Below are 25,437 nucleotides of genomic sequence, written 5' to 3'. Positions count from 1 at the left end.
CTGTAAGAGAACACTGTATTTAAATGTTTCAGTTTCAAAATGAGTACAGTGGGGCTTGGAGAGGTCACTCAGCTGCCTCATGCAGGGTAGTGAGGCAGGCCAGTATCCCGACATGACATCATTTTGTTGCTGCAGCAGGGACGGTGAATGAAAAGCAAGTCATCTTTGGCAATGGTACTTCCTGTGAGGCTGATGTGACCGTGACAAAGATAGCTGGGGGTATAAGTGCTTCAGAAGTGTGAGAGGGACTGCGGAAAACTTCCTTAAGAATCATTTCAGGGGTGCCCAGGTGCCTGGGTGGCTCAGTCAGGTAAGCGTCAGACTGTTGGTTTCTGCTCAGGTCATGATCTCAGGGTGCTGAGATCAGGCTCTGCTGCTCAGGGTGGAGTCTGCTTGAGATTCTCTCCCTCTGCCCCTCTCCTTGCTTGCTCTTTCTCTCCCTCTCTCTCTCTCTCAAAAAAAGAATCATTTCAAATAATGTTCTCATGGAGGTGGAGTTTTCCTTGTGTAATTGGCTGAATGTAAATAAAATATGCAGATATTATATTGTGTATGTTCAAAGGAGCTATTTAAGGAACCCCACAGGACGCTTTTCTGGTAAAGAGATTCATTCATTCATTCATTCATTCATTCATAAATATGTACTGCATGCATGGCCTACTGTTCTAGGCACTGGAGATACAGTGTTGAGCAAAACAGAGTTCCAGCCTTCAGGAAGATTAATTCTAACTTTCTCATCTAGGGCTGCATACTTCTGCACACTTCTGCACATAGACTCTTTTTTCACATATCATAAACGTGCAGCTTGATGAACTTGCTCAAACCCAACACACCCATATAACTAGTGCTCAAATCAAGGAACAGAACATTATGAACATCTGAGAAAGCCCTCTTGTGGCTCCTACCAGTCATTACCCCCTCCCTTAAGGGTAAGCACTGAGACACCCATGCTTTTTTTCCTGAGATCCTCGCCAGGAAATCAGAAGGATTTCGTTTTAGTCAGCTTGGCCTGCCATAACAAAATATCATAGACTGGGTGGCTTAATGAACAGAAATGTACTTTCTTCAAGTTCTGGAGTCTGGAATTCTGAGATCAGGGTGTCAGCGGGGTCAGGTCCAGTGAGGGCTGTCTTCCTGGCTTGCAGATGCCCACCTTGTCACTGTGCCCTCATACATGCTTTCCCCACAGGGTGTGCACAGAGATCCCTCTCTTCCTCTTCTTATAAGGCCACTGATCTCATTAGATTAGGACCCCACCCTTATTACCTCATTGCACCTTAATTGCCACCTCCCCAAAGCCTCATCTCCAAATACAGTCACATTAGGGGTTAGGTCTTCGATGTATGAATTTTGGGCTCACGGTTCAATCCATACCGGCCCTGATTTGCTGCCCCTGTCAGCAGCCTTCAGAGTCTCACCCCCATTTCCAAAGAACAGTTTCCATCTGAGAAGTATGGTAACCGGAAACAAATCTAACTAGAATATAGAGCTCCCATAGTATTCTTCTCTAGGAAGTTTTTTGTGTTCGCATCCGTAGACTGCTTTAGGTCAGCCTTCAACTGCTGAGGTGATTGGGGAAGAGGAAGTGATTTGAAAATGATTAAAAATCACTAAATACATTTAGATGTATTTTCCCTTTTATGTTTCATGTTGCCCCACCTGAAGGAGCCCTGCACCTTTCTGCCAGGCGAGGACAAAGGACTTCTAGGGATGCTAGGGCCAAGAATCCAGCGGCTTATTTTATTTAACCCTTCGTCCACCCAGGCAAATGAGAAGCCGCTTTAGCTTTAAAGAGTCTTTCTTGCCATCAGGGCTAAAGTTTCTAAGTCTAGGAAAATGTGCCAAAATGAACTGATGAATGTTTACTTTTCCTCTCAAAATGTGAAGAACAGGGCTCTATGAGGAAAGCCTTGGAAGAGCTCTGCCTCCAGTCGTAGCAAGTATAAATTCTTCAATATCAGGTTGTCTTTAAATGGGGGAGCAAATGTCATGTTTATAGAAAATGTGATTTTTTAGGGGGCGCCTGGGTGGCTCAGTTGGTTAAGTGTCTGAGTTTGGCTCAGGTCATGATCCCAGGGTCCCAAGATGGAGCCCTGAGTTGGGCTTCCTGCTCGGCGGGGAGTCTGCTTCCCCCTCTGTCTCTGCCCTGCCCCCACGCCCTGCTTGCGCTCTCTCTCTCTCCAAATAAATAAATAAATAAAATCCTTTAAGAAAAGAAAATGTGATGTTTTTGCTAAGTTACTTTTTTATTGCGATAACATATATATCATAAACTTTATTGTTCTAACCATTTTTAACTATGTAGTTTAGTGGCATTAAATACTTCGAAATGTGATGCAACCATCACCACTGTCCATCTCCAGAACTTTCCTCATCTTCCCAAACTGAAAGTCTGTACCCATTAAACAATGACTCCCCATTCCTTCTCCTCCCAACCCCTGGCAACGATCATTCTCTTTTCTTCTCTGTGAATTTGACCACCCTAAGTACCTCATATGAGTGGAATCATACAGTATCTGTCCTTTTTGTGACTGGGTTATTTCACTTAGCATAATGTTTTCAAGGCTTATTCATGTGTCAGAATTTCCTTCCTTTTTAAAGCTGAATAATATTCCATTGTATGTAATACCACATTTTTTTTAATTCATTCATCTCTTGGGCTCTTTCCGGTTATTGGCTACAGTGCATAATGCTGCTATGAACAAATATCTTTTCAAGTCATGACTTTCAGCTCTTTTGGGTATACATCCAAAAGTGAGATTTCTGTATCGTAAGGCATTTGTTGTGATTTTCTGAGGCACCCCCATTCTGTTTTCCATAGCAGATGTACTGTTTATGTTCCCGAGTGTCCAGCATTCCAATTTCTCCACATCTTTACTGACACTGATTTTATGCTTTCTTGACAATAGCCATCCTAATGGCTGTAAAGAGCGATAGCTGTTACCCTTTAAAATTATAAATTAACATACTATGTATTATGAACAAGTAATTCACAAAATTTTCCAACTTACTGGTTTAATTTTTATTGACAAGGAGATGTACGGTTTTTTAACAAGGACTCATTGACCCCATACTTTGTGCAAAGCATGCTATAAATGCCATGGAGTATGTGAGTCATAGTCCAAGAGAAGCCAGCACTGGTGACAGACGTTCATGTTAGTTTTTTTAAATGTCGAAATAGAGCATATATGTCTATAGGGTGGTTGTGTGAAGCGATGTTGCTCCGAGGATAGATTAAATATTAGTAGGATTTTATTTTCCTGAAAAAAATAACCTTAGCATTTGAACCCAGCTGAGGGGCAGATGGGCCTCAGATCTGGAAATAGCCAGGACTGTCCTGTTTAGGGATGTGCTAGAGTTGTGCTCTGCAGGTCTGCGCGGGCATTTCTCCCCACCATTGAATCTTCAAAGATGACAATATAAACCCTCACTACCCAGTTATAATTGCTTAGCTGAGCTAATAAAAAAGATGTGGTGTCAACTTAATTGACCTATTTTACTGGCCTACAAGATTAGAATTTCAAATTAGAAAAAGGTAGTTTTTAGAAGTCTGGTGGAGGGTTTCCCTCAAGTGACTGAAAAACTAGTGGCTGTAAGAAATGACAGTGGTAAAGAGAACAAATCTACAAATACCAGTGCTCAACTGCTGCACATACTGTCCAGGTGGCTTATTCGGTTTAAAAGCAGGGATGAGGAATAAATCTTGTCCTGTGTGGTCTCTGATTTGCTTCCACATTGCTGTGTATTAAAGCACTGTTTAACTCACACCAGAATGAAAATGGTAGTTGCCTTAAAAAAAAAAAAAATATGGTAGTTGCTCTCAGACTGAAAGGATCCTTTCTAAAATTCTTTTTTTTAATTGACCTATAATTGGCATGCGATATTTTATTAGTTTCATGTGTACAACATAGTGGACATTTGTAGACTTCTGAAATTCTTATTAAATGGTGCTAGAGCTGGAGAGAATAATTTAAATATATATATTCATATGTATATTTAAATTTTATGATGTGCATGGTCTATTGGTTCAAAACCCACTGCAGCCAGAAAAACATATTCCCAGGGCAGTCTGAGGGAATCCTGTAGGAGGTCTTCTGTGTAATATGCAATGAATTCGATTTATCTTTCTCAAGTGGGCTGAGAGCATTCAAAAAATTCGGTATATGTATTCAGTATGTAGTGATCTTTCCTCCAAATTTCAACTTTAAAGCAATTTCATGCCACTTTCAGATGACCTTGACGTTTGAGTGGCACGATTTACAGCACACATTTTTGACCAACGCTACACACTCACGTGAAACACCACTAGCAGATTCTCTCCAAGGGAAGGGGAAAGGAAAAAGTCCTAATTGTCCGTTCCTTATGCCTGAAGGTAAAAAGCGGACGGTGGAAAGAGTTCCGTCCCAGAGTTTTTGTGGTCTCCGAGGAAGGATGGCTTGCAAGCAGCGCTGCTGCCTTCCAAAGCCTGTGCGGCCTTTCAGTCCCTCACCTCAATAGAGAGCTAAAAGGACAAAAGTGAACAAAGGAGGCCTGTTTTGCCTGCCCCACTTGCTGGGCTCTTGTCTTGGCCCTTTTCAGTGAAGGAAGGGGGGGGAGCTGGGTCAAAGTTGAAGAACAGTGAAAAGGAATTCAAGCTTCATGTCGAAATTTGAATTATAGCTTCAGTTTGAGTGCCGAGTAGATGAGTTTGAATTGAAATTTTTGAAGCTGTGGAAGCTTCAGTGACAGATGGTGTGGGAACAACGTACACGGGGCTGGATGGTGCATCCAAAAAGTGGAGTGCCCGGGCGAGGGGCTTGGTAAACATCTAGTTAACTGACAAAAGTTTGGAAACTGTAGGAAGTGCAGTTTGATGCTGTACGCCACATTAAGACATTGGGCTGTGTGAATTCAGGGGAGGCCCCTGCGTCTGGCATACTCTCAGATGCACTTGTCCCCCTTAATTGCATTGCAAATATTCTTCTCACCGTTCTGCTGCCGTCCCAACTAGTATCTACTGGAGGAAATACAGAAATGCCCAGGCTGCTCCCCAGGTAAAATCTCATTACAGTGTTTTGTTGTTGACCACAGATTGTTTGGATATATGACAGGATAAGTCTGTCCTAAATGTTGACTAGCCGTGTTTTTTTCCCCTGTATGAGTCGACTCGTGAAGCGTGATTGTGGCGACCTGCATCTAGTGGGGAGTCCATCACTGCTGTATTTGCCACTGAAGTCTTTAATGGGGCACATGTCTCCCCCATTCAGTGCGGTAGGCAGCATCCGATTTAAAACATTTCAGAAAGAGGAGTTGGCTGTGTGTAGAACCAGAATAATAAAACAGCTACTGGGAGGTCGCAGTTACTGAGATGTCAGTGAAATAAAAAATAATTTGGCGTAATTTGAAACACTTCCTGGTGTCCCATGAAGTCATAATTGGAAAAATTTTGCTTTGGCGCATTTGACCATTTATATAACTTGAGGACATAGTTTTTTGTTCTGATGTTGGTAGCATGATGACCAAAAGCCGTTTTTTTGTATACATTTAATACCTTCAAATATTTCTAGTTTTAGAGAAATGACATTGACATGGCAACAATATAAAAAATAGTAGATACTTAGAGATAATTAATACTGTAATATAAACAAAAGCAAATTTACTTCAGAATTGATTGTATGAATTTATGTCACATGTTGTATTTTACATAAATTGTAATACATACTTCATATGTCACACAAATTTTAAGGTAACTTGCCTTTTAGTAGTTGGAATAGGGTTTTTAAAACTCCATGGCCATATGTTTCTAGTAACAGTTACCTCGATGCCAAATTAGAGTGGAAAGTAAAATATATCAAGGGTTGATTGCTGTCCTAGGACCGTGAGGGGACCCATTAAGCAGCAGGGAGCGAGTGAGGTCATGGTCAGATTCATTTGCTAGGACCAGGTTTGGAAGAGCAGAGATCAGGGAGGGCAAGGGATTCAGACAGCGGGAAGGCTCAGGTGGGTAATGAGAATTGTGACATCCTGGAGAAGTGTCCTATGGCACAAGGAGCAAGAGAGATTTTAAATAATGAGGTGAGAGTCAAGAACACCACTGTAAAAGTAATAACTTAAAATCTGAAAGAAAGAGAAAGGGATGAGGATAAAAATGTTTGTGGTGACTTTTTGGCCAATAGCATCAAATATGAAATACTTTAAAGAGATTTTCTTATAGTACTTCAGGTCATTGAAGTCACTTGACATCATGAAATAGAAATAACTTATAAAGCACTCTGCAAAAAATGAAATATGATAATATATGTACACTGAAAACAAATGCAATACACTGAGAAGAATTTACTAAGAGTCAGAGCTAATATTATTTCAGCATCACAGTAAAATTCTTAGATCATCTCATCGCTCCAGCAACTTTGTTCCTTTATATACAGATGGCCCCAGCTTGAGAAGACGAGGTATATAAAAGTGGGAACTTGCCAAACACATTTGGGATGATTATGCATGTTAAACAGAATTCTTCCCTTTGTACAAGGTTTATATAATGAATGAGCTCCTATAATGTAGCAAAGTGCAATTCGGGAACAGCTTTTCAGGGATATCAGAGTAGACAGATTGTTCTATTGAAAGAGCATAGCATCATTGACACCAAGCAAAACCCAATCAAATAAGGCTAAATAAAAATCCATAAAGAGGTGGACAGGTGGTAAATGAAGAGAAGTACCTCAATTGTTTGAAAATACTTGATATTTGCTCCAGATAACATTGAGAGGCCAAGTCTCTCATAATAAGGAAAGCAGATAACGGAATAGTCATCCAGGTAATAAAGGCATTTTTGGCCTTGCTCACAATAGATCCTGCCTGCTTTCCCCAGCATTCTAACCTTGGAAATCCATACTCATTCTGTCCCATTAGGAGACTGAGCTGCATTTCTGCTTGTAGGTGGTGGTATGTATGTGAGCGTGCCCATATTTGACGAGTGAGCAAATGCAAGAATGAATGACCAAGTACGTGAATATTGCAAAACGTCAAGTGGATCTTTTGTTGGAGAAAATTGGGGAATTTGGTCCTAACCCTGGTTTGAAGATCCAGACGAGGTCTAGACCATAGGAAATTAAGCATTCGTAATTTCAGGCCCGGATTCTGTATGATTGTCATTTGCTTCCTGGTTCTAAATTAGACACTCGAGAAGACAGGTGAAATCATTCAGTCCAGAAGGGTACCATTTTTTAAATTGCTGCCATGGAGCCCTAAATGACATCTCTGTGACCCCGAAGAGTTGCTCTGTAATTTTCTACCTTTGCTCGTGGCAGATGATTCCAGATTTGCACGGGCTTTCCTTTCCCCTCAGGGTCTGACGTCGGTGCTTGTCGCTTCCCTCTGGAGGTCTCTGGGTGGCTGCATGCTGATTGAGTTAAGGACTTTCTAAGATTGCTTTGCCCCGTCTGACTGTGAAGGAATCAGGAGCGAGGCGCCCAGAACTGAAGGGCTGGTGCGGGACGCCGAGCCGAAGCGCTCAGGTGGGAAGCTTTAGACCCCAGCTTTCCTCCCCTTGCTGTCTGGCCCTGACTAGTCCCAGATGTGAATGGAGTGACAGCGTGGTCCTTCCCAACCAGTTAGTGGGTTCTGTGGGGGTTGGGGTCAAGGCGGTGGTGTCATGTGTGAGAGACACGTAGGCAAAAATTGTGTGTGCAGTTTGTAATTCATGAAAATTTGAGAAGTGCCCGGCTACTCGGCATAGACTGAGGAGGCTCAGTTTATGGTACAGCTTTGGAGGAGTTGCTTAAGTGCTTTTCTCCCTTTCGAAAATGAAGACAAAACACAGACCTTTCTCATCATCCAATGCTACCTCACAAGAGGGTGTTACTATGAAAAATCAAGATAAAAATGAAAGTACCGAGGGGCGCCTGGGGAGCTCAGTCGGTTAAGCGTCTGTCTTCATAGATCATGATCTCGGGGTCCTGGGATCGAGTCCTGAGTCGGGCTCCCTGCTCAGCGGGGAGTCTGCTTCTCTCTCTGCCTGCCCCTCCTCCTGCTTGTGCTCTTTCTCTCTGTCAAATAAATAAATACAATCTTAAAAAAAAATGAAAGTACTGAGAGAAGGATGGCATCAGTCGATGTTCTTTAGGGAGAATGCAGCTGCCATGTTTTCACCATAATATTCTCTCAGATTTGCTTCAGAGATCTGTATGTATCCTACATCCTTAGCAGTAACTATGTCCGCTTGATTTTGAAGAGAGGAAGGGGTCTCACACTGCAATCTAAGAGATTGATACCCTTTTTAATGCTGCACGGTGGGGCTGTTTTCAAAAAACACAAACTACATTCTTAACCTTCAACAAATAGTATATATGCAAAAGTCTGATTGAGCCAATGTGATTAAAAAAGGATGTAAATTTAGTATTAATACTTTTTTCCAGCCATATTCAATATCATTAATAGTCTTTTGAGGTCTAATTGTGTTTTATTTCGAGCCATAGCCTATTCATAATTTTCAAGAGGACAGTCAGTAATCTTTTGTGTCAGCCGTGACTAACTGGCAACCCCATAAGCCAATAGAGCATGAAACCATTTTAATATATTAAATTCATCTAGCTCACACAAGGCATATGCTTAGAGGTTTGATACAGAGAAACACGCATGATACAGAGAAAAGTGCAACGTGGCTTATGAGCAGGTTTGTGTATGGATCATAGTTTCTATTTATTCTGTTCCTTTGTACCTCAGAGGAGAGATAGGTACTTTAAGATAGTAGCTACACAGCCACTATGGAAAACATATGGAAGTTGCTGGAAAAACTAAAAATAGAACTGCCATATGATCGAGCAACCCCCTCTTTTCAGTCACAAAGATGTCATTTAAAGCTCTGTGGCGGCAGTTTTAAATGGGGTATCCTTCTGGATTCATTGATTTCGCCTGCCTGCCCGAGTGCCTAATTTAAAACCAGGAAGCAAATGACAACCATATAGAATCCAGGCATGAAATTATGTAAACAGGATCTCAAATATGTATCTGCACTCTCGTGTTCACTGCAGCATTATTCACAGTAGCCAAGATATGGAAACAACCTGAGTGTCCATCAGCAGATGAGTGGATAAAGATGTGGTATGTATATATACCATGGAATATTATTCAGCCTCAAGAAAGAAGGAAATCTTGCCATTTGTGATGACATGGATGAACCTGGAGGGCATTATGCTTGGTGAAATAAGCCAGACAGAGAAAGACAAATACTGCATGGCATCACTTATATGTGGAATCTAAAATAAAGTTGGGCTCATAGAAACAGAGAGTACAGAGGTGGTTGCCAAGGGCTGGGGGTGGGGGAAATAGGGAGAGGTTAGTAAAAGGGTACAAATTTTCAGCTATAAGGTAAATAATATCTGAAATTTAATGTATAACGTTGGTGACTATTGTTGGTAACACTGTATTGTATAATTGAAATTTGTTAAGACAGTAGAATGTAAATGTTCTCACCAAAAAAAAAAAAAAAAGTGAGGTGATGGATGTGTTCATTAACTAGTTGGGGGGGGCATCCTTCCACAGTGTATGTGTATATCAAATCACCACATGTGTATTTAAATATCTTATACTTTTGTCAATATCTCAATAAAACTAAAAAGTAGTAGTTATCGGGCTCAGTCATTAAGCATCTGCCTTCGGCTCAGGTCATGATCCCAGGGTCCTGGGATTGAGCCCCACATCGGGGCTTCTCCCTCTCCCACTCCCCCTGCTTGTGTTCCCTCTCTCGCTGTGTCTCTCTCTGTCAAATAAATAAAAATCTTAAAAGTAGTAGTTATCTTTTTAAACCTTATTTATTTTATTTATATTTTTTAAAAAGATTTATTTATTTATTTGAGAGGGAAAGAGAGAGAGAGAACAGGGGAGGGGCAGAGGGAAAGGGAGAGAATCTCAAGCAGACTCCCCGCTGAGCGCAAAGCCGGACTCGGGGCTCGATCTCACAACTCTGAGATCATGACTGGAGCCAAAACCAAGAGTTGGATGCTTAACTGATTGAGCCACCAGGTACCCCAATAGTAGTAGTTATCTTTGACTTGGATATAGACACAGAGCTTTAGAAATGGGAATGTGGCGTGGGTTGAATTGTGTCCAAATTCAGCTGTTGAAGTCCTAATCCCCAGTGCCTCAGAATACGACCTTATTTGGAGATAGGGGCTTTGCAGTTAAAATGAGGTGGTTAGAGTGGGCCGTCATTCTGTATGACTAGTGTCTTTATAGAAAGAGGAAAGTTGGAGACAGGCCTAGTGGGCGACCACCATGTGGAGATGAAGGTGGAGATCTGTAAGCCAAGGAACACCTAAGATGGCCAGCGAACCCGCAGAAGCCAGGGCAGAGGCCTGGAACAGACACTCCCTCATAGCCCTCAGCAGGAACTAACCCTGCCGACACCTTGATCTTGGGCTTCTAGCCCCCCAGACTGTGAGACAATACATCTCTCTTGTTCCAGCCGCCCAGTCTGTGGCGCTTTGTTACGGCAGCCCTAGAAAACCAACAGAGAATGCAATAACAAGGTCTCCTATTTCTAAGCCTTCCTCTTACAAAAAAAGAAAGGGTGAAAATAGAGCTTCCCACCACATCTCTGTGTTTGTATGTCTGTATCTATGTTTATATATTTGTGTATCTGTCAGTGTCTACTTTGTGGACCAAGGGAGTATGTGTGTATAAACCAGTTATTTAGAAAGTCTCTATACCTTGAATTAAAGCCCAGAAATACTGAGAGTGGTAGGGAGAGTATTTGTTTTATTAACTGGACGGATGTATGACGTGGATAGTTTACTCAGTTGATTACTCTTTTTGGTTGTAATCCAGTCGACTCCAACTCTGCTGCCTTTCTCATGTGGAAATTGTTGTCACCTGGGAACCGAAGGAGGCATATTTTGTTGAAGGCTCTGCAGGTACCCTTGCTGCTCCTTGCCAATCAGAAGCTGCCTTTTGACTTGGAAAATGGTATGGTTGCTGGTATTTCCTCCTGCTGAGGAGAGTGAAGGCAGGCATGAGCCGCCAGCTACGTGGTGTGAACGTGCTTCAGTGGGACGGGGTGCAGGATGGCACTGCGCTAACTGTCATCAGGCAGCACACTGCCTGAAGACGCAGGATTGCCAAGTGCTCTTCATCAGCTTCAACATTGGTTTGAATGAACTGGAAACTCTAAAACCGTTTTAGTTGGTCCTTAATGACGTCTGCCCACTTGGTGTGCGTTTCTGTTCGTTGTTCCCTGAGACGGCCTTACCTGTCTTAGACGGTACGCTCCTTCAAGGCGATGCCCTACTGAAGTCCTGGGTGGTCCTGGGAAGGGCCTTTGACGGGCTGCCGCAGCCAAAGGAGGGCCCAGCTGTTTTCAGTAAGAACGGTGAGGTGATTTGGTAGTAGGGTTCTTGGGATGAGCACCTAGGACTCTAGAACTCTTGAGTTTGTGCGATGCATCAATTCCATTCTCATGTATAAACCGTTTGCCAATTTGGGGTTTCCTCGTGGTGCTAATGTGCTTCCCTTGCTGCAGACTCGGCTTTATTTATGGCCCTGTCAGGAGGGACTCATGAAAACCCACCAGTACCTAGCAGGAAGTACTTTGGAATCATGGCCATTTTACTCATGCAGATTGTCACAGCTTGCCTTTACTGTGCGAGGCAGCGAGGCACACACTGACGGAGTGAAACGTCCAGGGCCCTACACAGGAGCGGGGAACAGGCAGTGGTTTGCTTCGGAAGATCACTCTCAACGTAAACTCTTTAGATATTTTAAGTACTGGCCTAAAAGCCAATTTTGTGAAGATTGTCTGAAAGGTTGAAGGGAGCCATTGTAACATCAGCTGTTGCCCAGAGCTTATTTGCACACGTACTCATACGGAACTAGCCGTGCCCATCCCAGGAGAAATGACCAGCTTTAGATCCATTTTATTATTTGGAATGGTGAGCCCAGATTTTATTACATTCAACTCACATTTAAAAATTTCCGACTCTGGACAAGCAGAATACGTCTCGGGAAAGCAGTCACTGCCATGGAAAATGGAAAGGGGTTCTGCTCCGGTCGTTGTCGAAGCCTAATTTCAGCCTCCCCCCGCCGCCTCCCCGCCCCTCCTCGCATCGCCTCCACAGTTAGGCGTGGGGCCAGTGATGAATATGCATGCGTCACACACCTGTGACCAAGAGGGCCTCCATCAGGAAAGGGCAGAGTATCAGTTACTGGCAAGGGATGACTCGTCGCAGCTGCTGTGTGTGGCCCAGCAGGCTCCCTGCTGTAACAGCTGCTCACCACAGCCCCCCATCACACCGCCTTGGCCGCCTCCGTCCAAGAAAGGCGCCGAGCCTGCTGACCCCGAGCCGTTACTGCCTGGGCAGGCCGGGGCTGGGGTGCTATAGAGAGGTCTCTCCGAATCTTAGGAAATGAGATCACAATGACTTTATAGCTTTTCCTATTAATAAATAATAATTCACAGCATTTATTGGTTGGTTAACTATATGGAGCGCCTCTCATGAATTATCTCACTTGATCTTCACAACAACCCTTTATGTCAGAGGCTAGCACCTTTTTTTTTTTTTTTGTAAAGGGCCAGGGAATAAATATTTTAGACTTTGTAGGTCACACGTGTCATCACTCCCCAAACAGTCGGAGACAATATATAAATGAATGGGCATTTCCGTGTTTTCATAGAACTTTCTTTACAAAAGAGGTGGTGTCCAGATTTGGCCTGTGGGTCATATTTGCCAACCCTTACTTTATGTTATTATACCCATTTTATAGGTAAGGAAACTGAGGCTTAAGTAATGGGTCAAAATAGCACCGCTGTTAAGTTGCACAACTGGGATTCTAACCCAAGGAGTCTGGCCCCTATCCCTTAGTCTTAACCCCTGTCAGCTACTATGTTATCCTGCCATGAGGAACGGAATTTTAGTTTCCATGTGCTGTGAGTTATAGATTATGACTCAAACTTTTAAGAGAGACTTTTGTTTCCCTTAGAAATGATGTGTAGGGAAGAGCATCAGTCCAGTCCTGAAGATGCTACTTAATTAAAGGTATATAGTTTAATCTATAGCACATTCAAGTAATGGGACCGCATCCTTCAATAACCGAACAAAGCTTTTAAGATTCTCCAAGTGACCTGATACTGTAGCCATTTTGATCAAGAGGATTGCAGAAGAAAAAATACTTTAATTAAAAAAAAATATGTAAATGATTACTTTTTAAAAATTTGCTGACACATTGGTGGCCCATGTGTTGTATAGTAAGATAACTGGCATATTCCCAAGAAAGATTTTTATTTTCACAAAAACAAGTTATGCTGAAGAGTTTCTTCCACATGTATCTTTTTTTAAAGATTTATTTATTTATTTGAGAGAGAGAGGGCATGCATGTGTGCACGCGTGCATGAGTGAGGGAGAAGGACAGAGAGAGAGAATCTTCAAGCAGACTCCCGGCTGAGCGCTGAGCCCAGTGTGGGGCTTGATCTCATGACGTATGAGATCATGACCTGAGCCAAAATCAAGAGTCAGATGCTCAACTGACTGAGCCACCAGGCGCCCCTAGTTTCTTCCACATTTAATATAAAACCTTGGAATGAGAATTCTAAGCAGTTTTTATTTTCCAGGATGGACAGCTCCTTTTGTGTTTTATTTCCACGGTAACAGTTAAGTTTCTACTGGAGAACAACAAACCTGCAAGATAACTGTCCAGTTGACATTGTTGGGCACCCCCTTAGGGAATTTGCAGTGCATCATGGTGTGGAGATAGCACCAGAAAGTAGAATTACACAGACTTGCTGTGTTTTTTGTACGGCAAGTTCTTATGTAAAGGCTGAAGGTTCTCAGAATAGACCAAAGTTAGGAAACATTTAGTTTTAGGCAGCCGCTCAGCACACACATAATACCATGAGTGGCCAAACTTCAAAGATGTTCCCAGGACACCATAAAGGGCTCCAGAGCTCACAGTTCCTAACCTCTGGGTGAATGAAATTTTAGGAAGTATGCAGCTGGCAAAACAGGGGCTTCATGTGACTAAACATTGTTGCTTGTACTTTGTTTGAGGGAAACTCAAAATGGAGCCACTCCCTGGTGGGGAAATCAGAGAGTGGAAACTCTTGTGGGGAGGTAACCCTACTCTCTCTTTGGAAATCTGGCCTTTGAATTTAAGTGAGCCTCTATTCATTACTAACAAAGCTGACGGAGGAATAAAACCCAACTAGGGAAAAGTTGACTGCGTGTTTGTGCAAAGTGGTTACTGTGAGTTAATTGGTGTAACAAATTATAAAGGGCATGGTCAACAACATGGAAAAAAATTTCTGTTGAATCATTTCCTAGAAAAGATAGGCTTAGTTCATTTAATTTTAAAAATGTAGCCCAAGTAAAAAATGGAATTATGGTACTATGGGCAACTTTTTGTTTTCCATGACATTTTAGTTTTACATCTGTCTTGAGGTATAACTTCTATATCATAAAGTCTACCCATGGTAAGTATATAATTCAGTCATTTTTTTAAAATAAATTTATAAACTTTGCAGTTGTGGGAAACAGATTTCTAAGATTGCCTCTAAGATTCTTTCTCCTGGATACATATCCTGTGTCATATCCTCCCTTAAATGTGAGTGGGACCTGTGAATATATATGATGGAGTGGTACCCCCATAATCAGGTTACGTTATATGGCAAAGGAGAAGGGATTTTGCAGTTAAGGTCCCAAGCCATTCAATTATGACTTAATGGAAAGGGAGATTATGCTGGCTGGCCTGACTTAATCAGACACAAGCCATTAAAAAGGGATAGTTATAGGAGAGACGTTCTCCCACTGTCCTTGAAGAAGCTTCCATCCATATTGTGAATTACTTATGGAAAAAGATAGTGGTAGTCCTTCAACCACAAGGAACTGAAGGAGCTTGGAAAGGACCCCAAGCCCCAGATGTGAAAGCAGCCTGACTAACACCTTGATAAACTCAGTTCAGCCATACTCCGACTTCTGACCTGTGAGAAACTATGAGATAATTAATATGTGTTGTTTTAAGCCTCTGAGTTTGTGGTAACTTGTTGTGTGGCAGAGGAAGCTCACACAGCAACTGTTACACAGTCCGGTTTGAACATTTTCATTATTCCCCCCAAATTTCCTTTGAGGCCTTTTGCAGTCAGACTTCTACTCCAAGGCAACCACTAATCTGCTTTCTTTCTGTATAAATTTACCTTTCCTGGACATTTCTTGTTAGTGGAATCATACAATATGGGATCTTTGGTGTCTGGCTTCTTTCATTTAGCATAATGTTTTTGAGGTTTGTCCGCATGGTAGCATGCTTCAGTGGTATTCCATTGTATGGAGATACCACTTGTGTTTATGTATTCAGCAGTGATGGACATTTGGATCATTTCCAATTTAGGATGATGACGACAATTCTTCTGTGAACAGTAGCATGTGTAAGTCTTTGTATGTATGTTTTCATTTCTCTTGAGTACACACTTAGTGGAATTGCTGGGTTGCATGGTGTATTTATGTTTAACTTTTTAAGATACTGCTGAATTCTTTTCTAGAATGGCTGTATCATTTTACTTTCTCATCAGCAATGTATGAGAGTTCCAGTTTCTTGCCTGTCTTTTTTATTATGGCCATTCTAGAGGGTGTGTAGAGGTATTTCATTGTGGTTTTACTTGCATTTCCCTAACGATTAATAATATTGAATATCTTCTCATATGCTTATTAGCTATTGATACGTCTTCTTTGATGAAATATCTAAGTGTTTTGCTAATTTTTTTCAGTTGAGTCATCTATCTTCTTACTGATTTGTTAAAGAGTTTTTAGAAAATATTTATCTGAGAGGGAGAGAGACCCAGAGAGAGTGTGTCTTTTCGCTTTGTTAATGGTGTCCTTTGAAGCACAAAAGTTTTAATTTTGATGAAGTCCTAGGTATTTGCTTTTTCTTTTCTTGCTTGTGCCCTTGGTGTCATATCTAAGAATTCACTTCCTAACCTAAGGTCACAAAGACTTATTACTGTGCTTTCTTCTAAGAGTTTTACTGTTACAATTTTTCCATTTTGCTTTATGATCCATTGTGAGTTAATTTTTGTGTATCGTATAACTTATGGGTCTAAGGTCTTTATTTTATTTTGTTTGCATATGGATATCCAATTGTCCTAGCATCATTTGTTGAATGAATAAGTTGGCAAGTTTTGGCTATTATTTCTTCAGATACTTTTTTTCTGCCTCCTTTTTCCCTCCTCTTCTCTCCTTTTGGGACTATCATTGTACTTAAGTTGGTATGCTTGATGTTGTCCCACTAGTCTCTGAGACTCCACTTATTTTTCTTCATCCTTCTTTCTGTTCTTCAGATTGAGTCATTTATATTGAGCTGGTTTAAAGTTCACTCATTCTCTTCTGGCTTCTCAAATTTGCTATGAGTGCCTCTAGAGAAATTTTCATTTCAGATACTGAACTTTTCAAATCCCAGATTTCCCATTTGATGCTATTTTATAATTCCAGTCATTTTATTGAGGCCCTCTGTCGCATATGTTTTTGTTGAATGTTGACATTTTAGATACATGGTAGCAACTGTAGATTCTGCCTTTTTCCCTATGAGGAAATTTTCATTCTGTAGTTGTTTATTTGTTCAGTAACTTATTCCTACCGAATCTGTAGAATATATCCCCTGCAATGTGCAACTGCTCATGTCTCCACCCAGTTTTGTTTTATTTTTTTAAAGATTTTTTTATTTATTCATTTGAGAGAGAGAGAGAGAGAGCATTGAGTAGTGGCGAGGGTCAAAGGGAGAGGGAGAAACAGACTCCCCACTGAGCCAGGAGCCTGATATGGGCGATCCCAGGACCCCAGGATCATGACCTGAGCCAAAGGCAGACGCTTAACTGACTGAGCCACCCAGGCGCCCCAGATTTTGTTGTATTTAACTTTCACCTGGTTTCTTGGGGTTTGCTCATGTGTCTGCATAGCTTAGTAGTCAGCCAATGATTGGTCAGAAGTTATGCTTAAACACTGCCAGTCAATAAAGAGTTGCTGCTGATGGATTTATGTGTGCCTGGGGAACGCATTCAAACTGCATACCATTTTGAAGTCTTCCCCCAGCTTTTACATTCTGCTGGACTCTCGTGTGTCTACCGTGTGGGTGTGCAAGCTGCACTGACCATGGTCATGTGGGTGGTTTGGGCCCCTCTGGCCTCTGCTATGCATTTGCACAGCTCTCGTCAACCCAGAAAATGTGAAGAGCTTTTTCTGGCTCTCCTATGTCTAGTTCACCTACCAAACTCCCTGTTATGTCCCTGATTAGTCCCACAGTCCTTTGCCCTAAATGGGACTTCAGCCTCAGGCTCTCTGAACTGCTAGTATGCCTGTGTGTGTTCCAGTAAGAATGTACACTTTAACTGTGAGTGTTCCTGTCAGGGAGCCCCCCCTCTGGCAAGTGCAGTGAAGCTGCTGATTTTTGCAGTCTTTTCTGCCCTGGTTGAACGAATATCACAATGACAGAGCCAGGGTGGGGAGTGGGGGGCAGGAGATGGGACCAGATCCAGGCAAAAACACAGCGACAGACTCACTTTCTGACCCTGACTTTAGGTAAGTTGTCAGGAATAAATGCTCAGAGTGTTGTACACCTTTGGTCAATTTCCAGAGCACTTAAAAGGTTGGGTTTTTTGGATAGTTTTGTCAAGTTGGATAGTTGCTTTTTGGGGAGATAATTTGTCAACTTCCTCACTGTCCTCATCATAATTGCTTGTTTATTTGATTTTAGAAGGCTCATTCATCAGAACGAATGGACCGAAGAATACATTTGAGACACTTACATGGTCCCATTATTTAAAGGATAGATTTGTTTCTAAAATGTACTTTTTTAGGCATAGTATATATTGAATAGAGATAAAAGGACTTTAAGTGTAGATAGACATGGGTTCAAGCCCGTGTCTACTCTTGCTACAACTCATATAACCTCAGACTAGTTGTTTAAGTTTTGGGAGCCTCAGCTGCTCCATCAGTAAAACAGATTATAATGAGGTTGCGCTGGTTAATTGAGATAATTTAAAATACTTAGGACAGGGCTTAGTACATAGGTAAAAGCCCAATATATACAATAGCCCTTGTATAGAGTTGACAAGTGATTAACACTGACTTTTACAGAAGTTTTTTCTTTTAAAGAATGATACTCTGGCACCTATTTTTTAACAGTTGGAAAATTCAACTATCAAAAGAAAGGTTAAAGGAATTGGAACTGAGTCAGCAGAAGAACAGAAAGCAGGGAGAGACTTAATACTGAAGGGCACTGACTTAAGAAATGTAGAAATGTATAGAAATGCTGGAGGTGGACCTTGGATTGTAAAGAAAGCCAGAGAATTGACACAAAGAAGAAAGACCAGGAACAGCTTTCTGCCAACAGGTCTGTAGCTCCGTCTAGTAAGGAAGGACTCTGGTAACGAGGACTGCTTTACACGTTTTTCTCCTCAGAACTCCGTGTCCAGTGCTGTGTCATGGCGGGTGCTCTGACGTGACCCCAGGAGGCAGCTCCCGCCCTGTGCCTTCCTTCCTCATGCCTTAGGCAGTTTCCCCAGTCCAGAATGGATCTGTGGGGGTAGGCTCTCACTAAAGTTCTCACCCGTGTCGGCATCCACATGGGCCCCCAAAGATGAAGAGCGACAGTGTATTCTGAAGCCAGTCTTGTCACATTCTTAGCTTCTTTCCCCACAGAAGAAAGAGTCATTGGTCAACTCCAGTGTTGCCATGGAGGTTCTGACACTGAGATACAGGAGAGATGGCCTGTGAACAACCCCACTTTAGTGATAAGAACTAAGGTCCAGAGAGCGGACCGCCCAAGCTCCCAGAGCAGTTAGGAGGCAGAGCCAGTCATTTGCCTTCGGATCAGCCTAACTGCTGGGGCAGGGCTTTCACAGTATTTAGCAGCAGGTCCAAATACTGATGACAGGTATGCAGAATGATGACTCCAAGCCTCTGGAAGATCTTTCCTCTCCAACAAAGAGCACATTCAGAGCAGGATGCCTATTTTTTCAGGAAAGTGGTCTAATGAATTTGAGAAGGATTTTCAACAAAGATTGGGACTGTCTAGTTCCCTGGGTAGTCTAATTTAGAAAAGAATTACAGTTGTCTCTGACACACTGACTAGACAGTCAATAAACGCGACGGAGTGAGGTTGCTCAGATGCTAATGCAATAAAAGCCCCCAGCAACTGAAGGTGGATTAGAACAGTAGGTCAAGGATCAAGTGCCAACACATAACTACACGTCTGTCCTCCCCCAGACTACAAGTAACGTTGAACTTACTAGTCATCCCGTTTCCTGAGCAGCCTATTGTATTTCTAAAGCCTAAGAAATGGCATGTATGGACTACCAGTGAATATCCTAGGAAAACCCTGCCTGGGCATTAGGGCTCTTAGCCTCAGGCAGCCAGCACTCCTGGCCTGGGCCTGTGGTTAGTGGGCTCCGCTCTGCTTCTCATTGAGTCTGGCTGCTCTGTAAGGGATGGGGGAATCCATAGGCCAAGTGGATATCCACTTTGCTTCTCAGACTTTACCCTGAATCACCAGGGGATCTTATGAAAATCCTTCCGATTTCAGTAGGGCTAGTGTGGGACCCAAGATTCTGCATTTCTAATAAACTCCCAGATGCCAATAATGCTGCGGATGCCCAGGCCACGCTTTGGTTAGCAAGGTTCTAGACCTGGCTCTTAGTGCCAGAGAGCCTAGAATTCCCTGTCTAAGGAGCTATAGCTATATCTAGGACCTGTGTGGGTCTCTAAGGACTGACTGCTGCAGGTGTGCACGTCCATAGACCCAAGGGGTAGCTGGGAGGTGGCAGTGTGTGAGTATAGGAATATAGCCCAGCGGGTGGGTTTGGGAGACAAAGCTTGGATCTTCGGGCTGGAGTTTTATACGCAGGAGTATAAAGCCCTTCATGGTGCCGGACTCAGATGGGGTGGGAAGGAAAGGGAACCCTCCATTTCCTCGGGGAAGATTTGGTTCAAATTCTTTTGTCATTCTTTTTATTTTTATTATTTTATCTCTGGACCTAAACACAAAATGAGCAGATTCCAGTTTTCCTTTTTCTTTTTTTTCATGCCACTTTGGCAGTCTGAGAGAACACTTTTATTTTCTCTTCATTGTGCCCACTAAATATTTGAAGTATGCTGACAAATTTGCAACAGGTTTGTTCGTTGTGTTTTGATAACTTTGAGAATCTCCTAAATTTCTAAGTAGCTGGTGCAAAGATACATGCTCACTGTTCAGTGGAAATTGATAGTCTTGTTATTTCAGTTCTTTGAACAAGAAGCAGCGTATCACTTGGCATTACTTAAAGGATTCTAATGTTGTCTCTGAAGATTGGGTGGAAACAGCCAGTAGGAATTGCCATTAGTTGCGCTTCAAATAATCCAAATAGAGAGGATCAATACCACTGATCTTTTCTTCATTCCTTATTTTTTTAAGACTTTTTTTTTTTTTTTTACAGTTTTAGGTTTACAACAAAACTGAGAGGAAAGTAGAGATTTCCGAGATACCCCCGCCTCACACGTGCATAACCTCCCCCACAATCAACATCGCTTACCAGAGTGGTACATTTGTTACCAAGGATGAACCCACTTGGACACATCCATAGTTCGTTTACCTTAGAGTTTGCTCCGGGTGTTGTGCATTCTGTGGATTTGGCTAAATGTGTAATGGCATTTCTACTTACCATTGTCATATCGTACAGAGTATTTTCACTGCCCTAAAAATCCCCTGTGCTCTGCCTGTGCATCCCCAGCCCTGGCAGTCACTATCTTTTTACTGTCTCTGTAGTTTTGTCTTTTCCAGAATGTCATATAGTTGGTATCGCATAGTTTATAGCTTTTTCAGATTGGTTCCTGTCACTTAGTAGTATGCATTTAAGTCTCCTCCATGTCTTGTGATGGTTGAAGCTCTTTCTTTTTAGGGCCGAATAATATTCCATTGTCTGGATGGACCACACTTTATTTATCTATTCACCTACTGAAGGACATCTTGGTTGCTTTCCAAGGTTTGCAAATTATGAATAAAACTGCTCTAAACATCCATGTGTAGGTTTTTGTGTGGACATAAGTTTTCAGTTCCTTTGGATAAATACCAAGGAGTGAGATTGCTGGATTGTAGGGTAAGAGTATGTTTCTTACTCTTTTCCAAAGCTTGTGGAAAAGCTGACAGGACACAGGGGACGAAGACTAGTGGTTGAGATCGTGAATATTCTATAAAGACAAAACATGCAAAACCATTTACCAAACGAATGTGGCAGCTGAGGCCAGTGGCTGCCACTAGAAATCTGGATACCTTTCCGAGCAGGTCTCCTTCGTGCCTATCTCCCGCTCTCCCTTGCTCATCATCTGCCCAAGCTTGCAGCTGGCGGCTAACTCCCAAACTGCCAGGTTAGGCAGAGCCATGCCAGGTACGTAAAGCAGCTCGACTCACTAAAGCTAAGTTACCTTTGCCGCCCCCTCGATTTGTCTCGCCTGGCCCTGAATAGCTCTTTTAAAACTAACATTTGGCCTATTACCTTGCCCAGATTTGGCTTATGCATTTTGTAAAAATCCTGTGAAGTTGATGCTACTCTTGTGTACTGTTCTTTTGACAGGCATTATGAGTCACGATCAAAACTAAAGACAGTAGGCGATTGTTGAAGTGTTGCTGCAGGCTTTGGCCACAGTGCCATGCAGGGTCTGACTTTGCCCAATGCAGTGTGTGTGTAACAAAGGGGGCGCTTATGTTGGCAGCCCAGTCGGACCCTGTGGCAGCGGAAGTAGCCCAAGCCGGTGGAAAGAGCACTGGGCGAAGAGTCAGGAGGCTTTGGCTGGCGGTTCATTCTGCCATGAATAACATGACCTTGGGCAAGTCAAGCACTTTCCCCATTGCTGGAAACAAGGCTACCCTCTTTTCTCAGGATTATGACTGAGATAAACTGGGATAATAAGTCAAAGTGCCTTGAAAAAGTGAAAAACGCTGGGAAATATTCGCACTGCTTCTCTGTTCGTTGAGCAAACACGTATGCACTGGGCACACATTATCCCGAGGAGTACACTGGGAGACACCGAGGTGAGCAGTGAGTGGGACCTCGTGGATTCTCAGTGTGGTGGAGAGATGAGCCATCAAGCACGTCCTCAGGGTGTAGCATGGTGGGGTCTGCGAGCTTCAGCAGCTCTGAAATGCTGTTGGAGAATAGAAGGGGCCCTTGCTAACTCTGCCTACGGTTGTTGTTGAATTCATCGCAGAGGGAGTGGGTTCTGATCTGGCTCTTGCCAGAAGTTCACCTGACTGGAAGGGGTTGAGGGCATTCTCGGCATGAGGACCAGCATGTTCAAAGGCGTAGAGGTATGAGGGTGCATAACATTATCATCAAATTAAAATTGACCCAGCAGATACTCACTGAGTACCTGCTCGCCTCTAGGCATGGCCAAGAGCTGGGGAAACAACAATGAATACAATGGCCTCAGTCCTTACATACTTTTGGATTTATTTGTTCATTATATTAGTTTCTTATGGCTGCTATCACAGATTATCACAACTGGGTGGCTTAAAATGACACAAAAGTATTATCTATAATACTTTGAGGTCAGAAGTCCTAAAATCAAAGCATCAGCAGGGCTGCCTCCTTCCAGAAGCTTTAGAAGAGAATCATTTTCCTGCCTTTCCCAACATCCAGAAGCTGCCTACATTCCTTGGCTCATGGCCCTTCCTTCATCTTCAAAGCTACCATTGTAGCATCTTCAGATCTCTGTCTCTGATTCTCCTGCCTTGTGATGACTTTGGGTACACTTGGATAATCCAGGATAATCTCCCCATCTCAGGATCTTTAATCATATCTGCAAAATTTCTTTTTGGCACACAAGGCAATATAGTTGTACATTCCAGGGATTAGGCCAGGGACATCGTTTGGGGGCCCTTACTCAGCCCACCACATTCCTTCAGCAAATATGTTTTAGTTTCCCACTGTTTGGCACTAGAGAATTGAGTCTCTTGGACTTATATACAAGTGTTTTAGATAATCAAACAGTTATAGTCATTTGTGTCCTAGGCACCAAATAGATTTAAAAAGGTGTTTCATACCCAACACATCCCAAACTGATCTCTGGCTCTTCTTTCCACCCCAGACTTGTTTTGTCTCAGTCGATCCTTTAGTTGCTTAAACCAAATCCTTGAAGTGATGCTTGGGTTCTTGCTTTCTTCCGTACTCCACGTCTAATCTGTCGGGAAATCTCTTTGTTCTACCTTCTAAGCAGACCCAGAATCCAGCCACTTCTCAACACCACCAACCAGTCCTGCCCCGGACCAAGCTGCTGTCTGCATTACTGCAAGTGCCTCCTCCTGTCCTATTTCCATCTTGCCTGTTACATTTTATTCTCAACACGGCAAACATGAGGATCTTCTTAAAATAAAAGTCGTTCATAACGACCCCCATTTGTCATTAATGACCCGTGACCCCTTTTTATTAGATATACTTAAGAAGGTCATGGATCTTAATTCAGGGGTAAAGGAGACATATTATTATCCTAATTTGCAGGTTGTGAGACCACAGGGGAATCTTAAATTTTTGTTAATGATTAATCACTCAAATAAAATGAGATGCGGCAGTAAAATAGTTAAGAACAATAAATCTAGAGTAAGATCAGATTATGTTTGGCAGGATTTCTCAGGCTTGTTGTTTATTTTTAAAATAATAACTTTCATTGCCAACTAATAATTTCTATCTGGACAAAGAATTGGCAGGCTTTTTGTACTAGTGACCATCTCTTGCTGTTGAGTAAAGGATTCTAAGGTTCTGATCTTTTTGGAGTCATTTATATAGGTGAAGAAAATATGGTGGAGTTCAGATATTTTGAGTGAAACGAACATGGTGATCATAAATTTCTCTCAAAGCTAAAATTGGTACTACGTATAAGGAGCAATTCTCATAAAATATTTCTCTCTAACCAGCGAAATTGCCCTGAAGGACAAAACCAGTCCATATGTCAAGAAACTTGATTTAGATTTGAAATGTCAAGCCAAATAGTAGTTAAATGCAACACATATTTCTGGAATGCCTGTCATGTGCTGGGTGCATTTGTAAAGCAACTTACTTTACAACTTGCTTTTATCGTCACTTGCATCTCATTATTCTCCACCGATCGTATTTGATCCTTATGACGGTTTCAAGCAATGGGGTAAACAGTATTATCCCCGCTTGACAGATGGGAGAGGAAACTGAGACCATGGACTTGTCAAGGGCAGATAGTGGCTAGTAACAGAACAAGCCAAGGAGCCAGTTCTTCTGGCTTCCCATCCTGTGCCTTCCCCAGGATTTTATGCTGCATACCCTCTCCTGCCAAGTGAGCGAACCAGAGCAGTCCTCAAAGTGCGGTCCCAGGACTAGAACCGTCAGCACCATCTGGGGACCTGTTAGACATGCACATTCTTGGGCTCCACTGCAGACTTAGGGACTCGGAACCTGGTGTGTGTGGGGGGGCAGCCATCTGAGCTAAACTTTCCAGGTGATTCTGCTGTACACTCAAGTTTGAGACCCACTGACCTCGACAGTACATTTCTTTGCCAGTGAAAACACGGCTGAGGCAGTTCATCTGTTATTTGTTCGTTAGGGCTGCCTTGTGCGAGGCACAGGGAGTGTCTGCATTCTAGGAACTCATCTAGATGGGGAGAGAGGACCCGCTCACCTGAAGCAATTACCTGTGCCCGAGCTGCTCACTAGTTAAGAGCTGGCAGCTGGGTAGAGCTTCAGGCTGTCGTCTTCAGGGAAGGGGGTAATCCCTGGAGGTGGCAGGATTGGAGGAGCCTTCTTGGAAGAAAAAGAAATGTCGACAGGTCCTGAGGTGCCCTAGGATTTGGAGTGAGGGGGCTAGAGAGCGGGAATTCCAGAAGAAAGGAGAGGCTGTGAAACCGTAAGGACTATTGGCTTGAGATGAGCAGAGCCTTTGTGCTAGGAATAGAGAGAAGGTAGATGGGATGCGTCAAGTGGACCACACTGTGATAAACTGCTTTAGTCAAAAGCTGCCATATTGGACAGTGGGGAACGAGAATAGATTTTGACGAAGTAACTGAGACAATGTAACACTGTTGAAGGAATATTAAGCTGCCCTATGTAAGCGGGACCCACATGGACTGTGTACCATCCCATGGTATTTTGCCCATTGCTCGCCCTTCCCTGCCATAAATATCTGTGGGTTTTGAATCAAGTCTGCTTTTACAGATATTTTTAAAACAGCAAATCATACAAAAGTATTTATTTGAGTTGTGGCAATAATCATGTGGTTTTTTTTTTCTTTTTTAAAGATTTTATTTATTTATTTGAGAGAGAGAATGAGATAGAGCATGAGAGGGGGGAGGGTCAGAGGGAGAAGCAGACTCCCTGCTGAGCAGGGAGCCCAATGCGGGACTCGATCCCGGGACTCCAGGATCATGACCTGAGCCGAAGGCAGTCGCTTAACCAACTGAGCCACCCAGGCGCCCAATAATCATGTGTTTTGA

At 42.6% G+C, this 25,437-nt stretch overlaps 1 protein-coding gene across 14 annotated transcripts in view; it reads left to right on the top strand.

Moving 5' to 3' along the window:
- Nucleotides 1-25,437, top strand: part of NRCAM (neuronal cell adhesion molecule) — a 255,655-nt gene that overhangs the window by 2,757 nt on the left and 227,461 nt on the right. The window contains exon 1 of one of the 14 annotated variants that reach the window (XM_081800726.1): nucleotides 5,016-5,033. The exons of the other annotated variants lie outside the window; for them this stretch is intronic. The gene's annotated coding sequence lies outside the window, so the exon portion shown is untranslated. Of the gene's footprint in view, nucleotides 1-5,015; nucleotides 5,034-25,437 lie in introns of those variants that run through there. 14 annotated transcript variants of the gene reach the window in all.

This window comes from Leptonychotes weddellii, chromosome 12 (assembly GCF_054177405.1).
Source record: "Leptonychotes weddellii isolate Sample4059 chromosome 12, ASM5417740v2, whole genome shotgun sequence".
NCBI classification, from domain to species: domain Eukaryota; kingdom Metazoa; phylum Chordata; class Mammalia; order Carnivora; family Phocidae; genus Leptonychotes; species Leptonychotes weddellii.
Note: the sequence above shows the minus strand (reverse complement) of the source record. Positions and strands in the feature narration are given on the sequence as shown.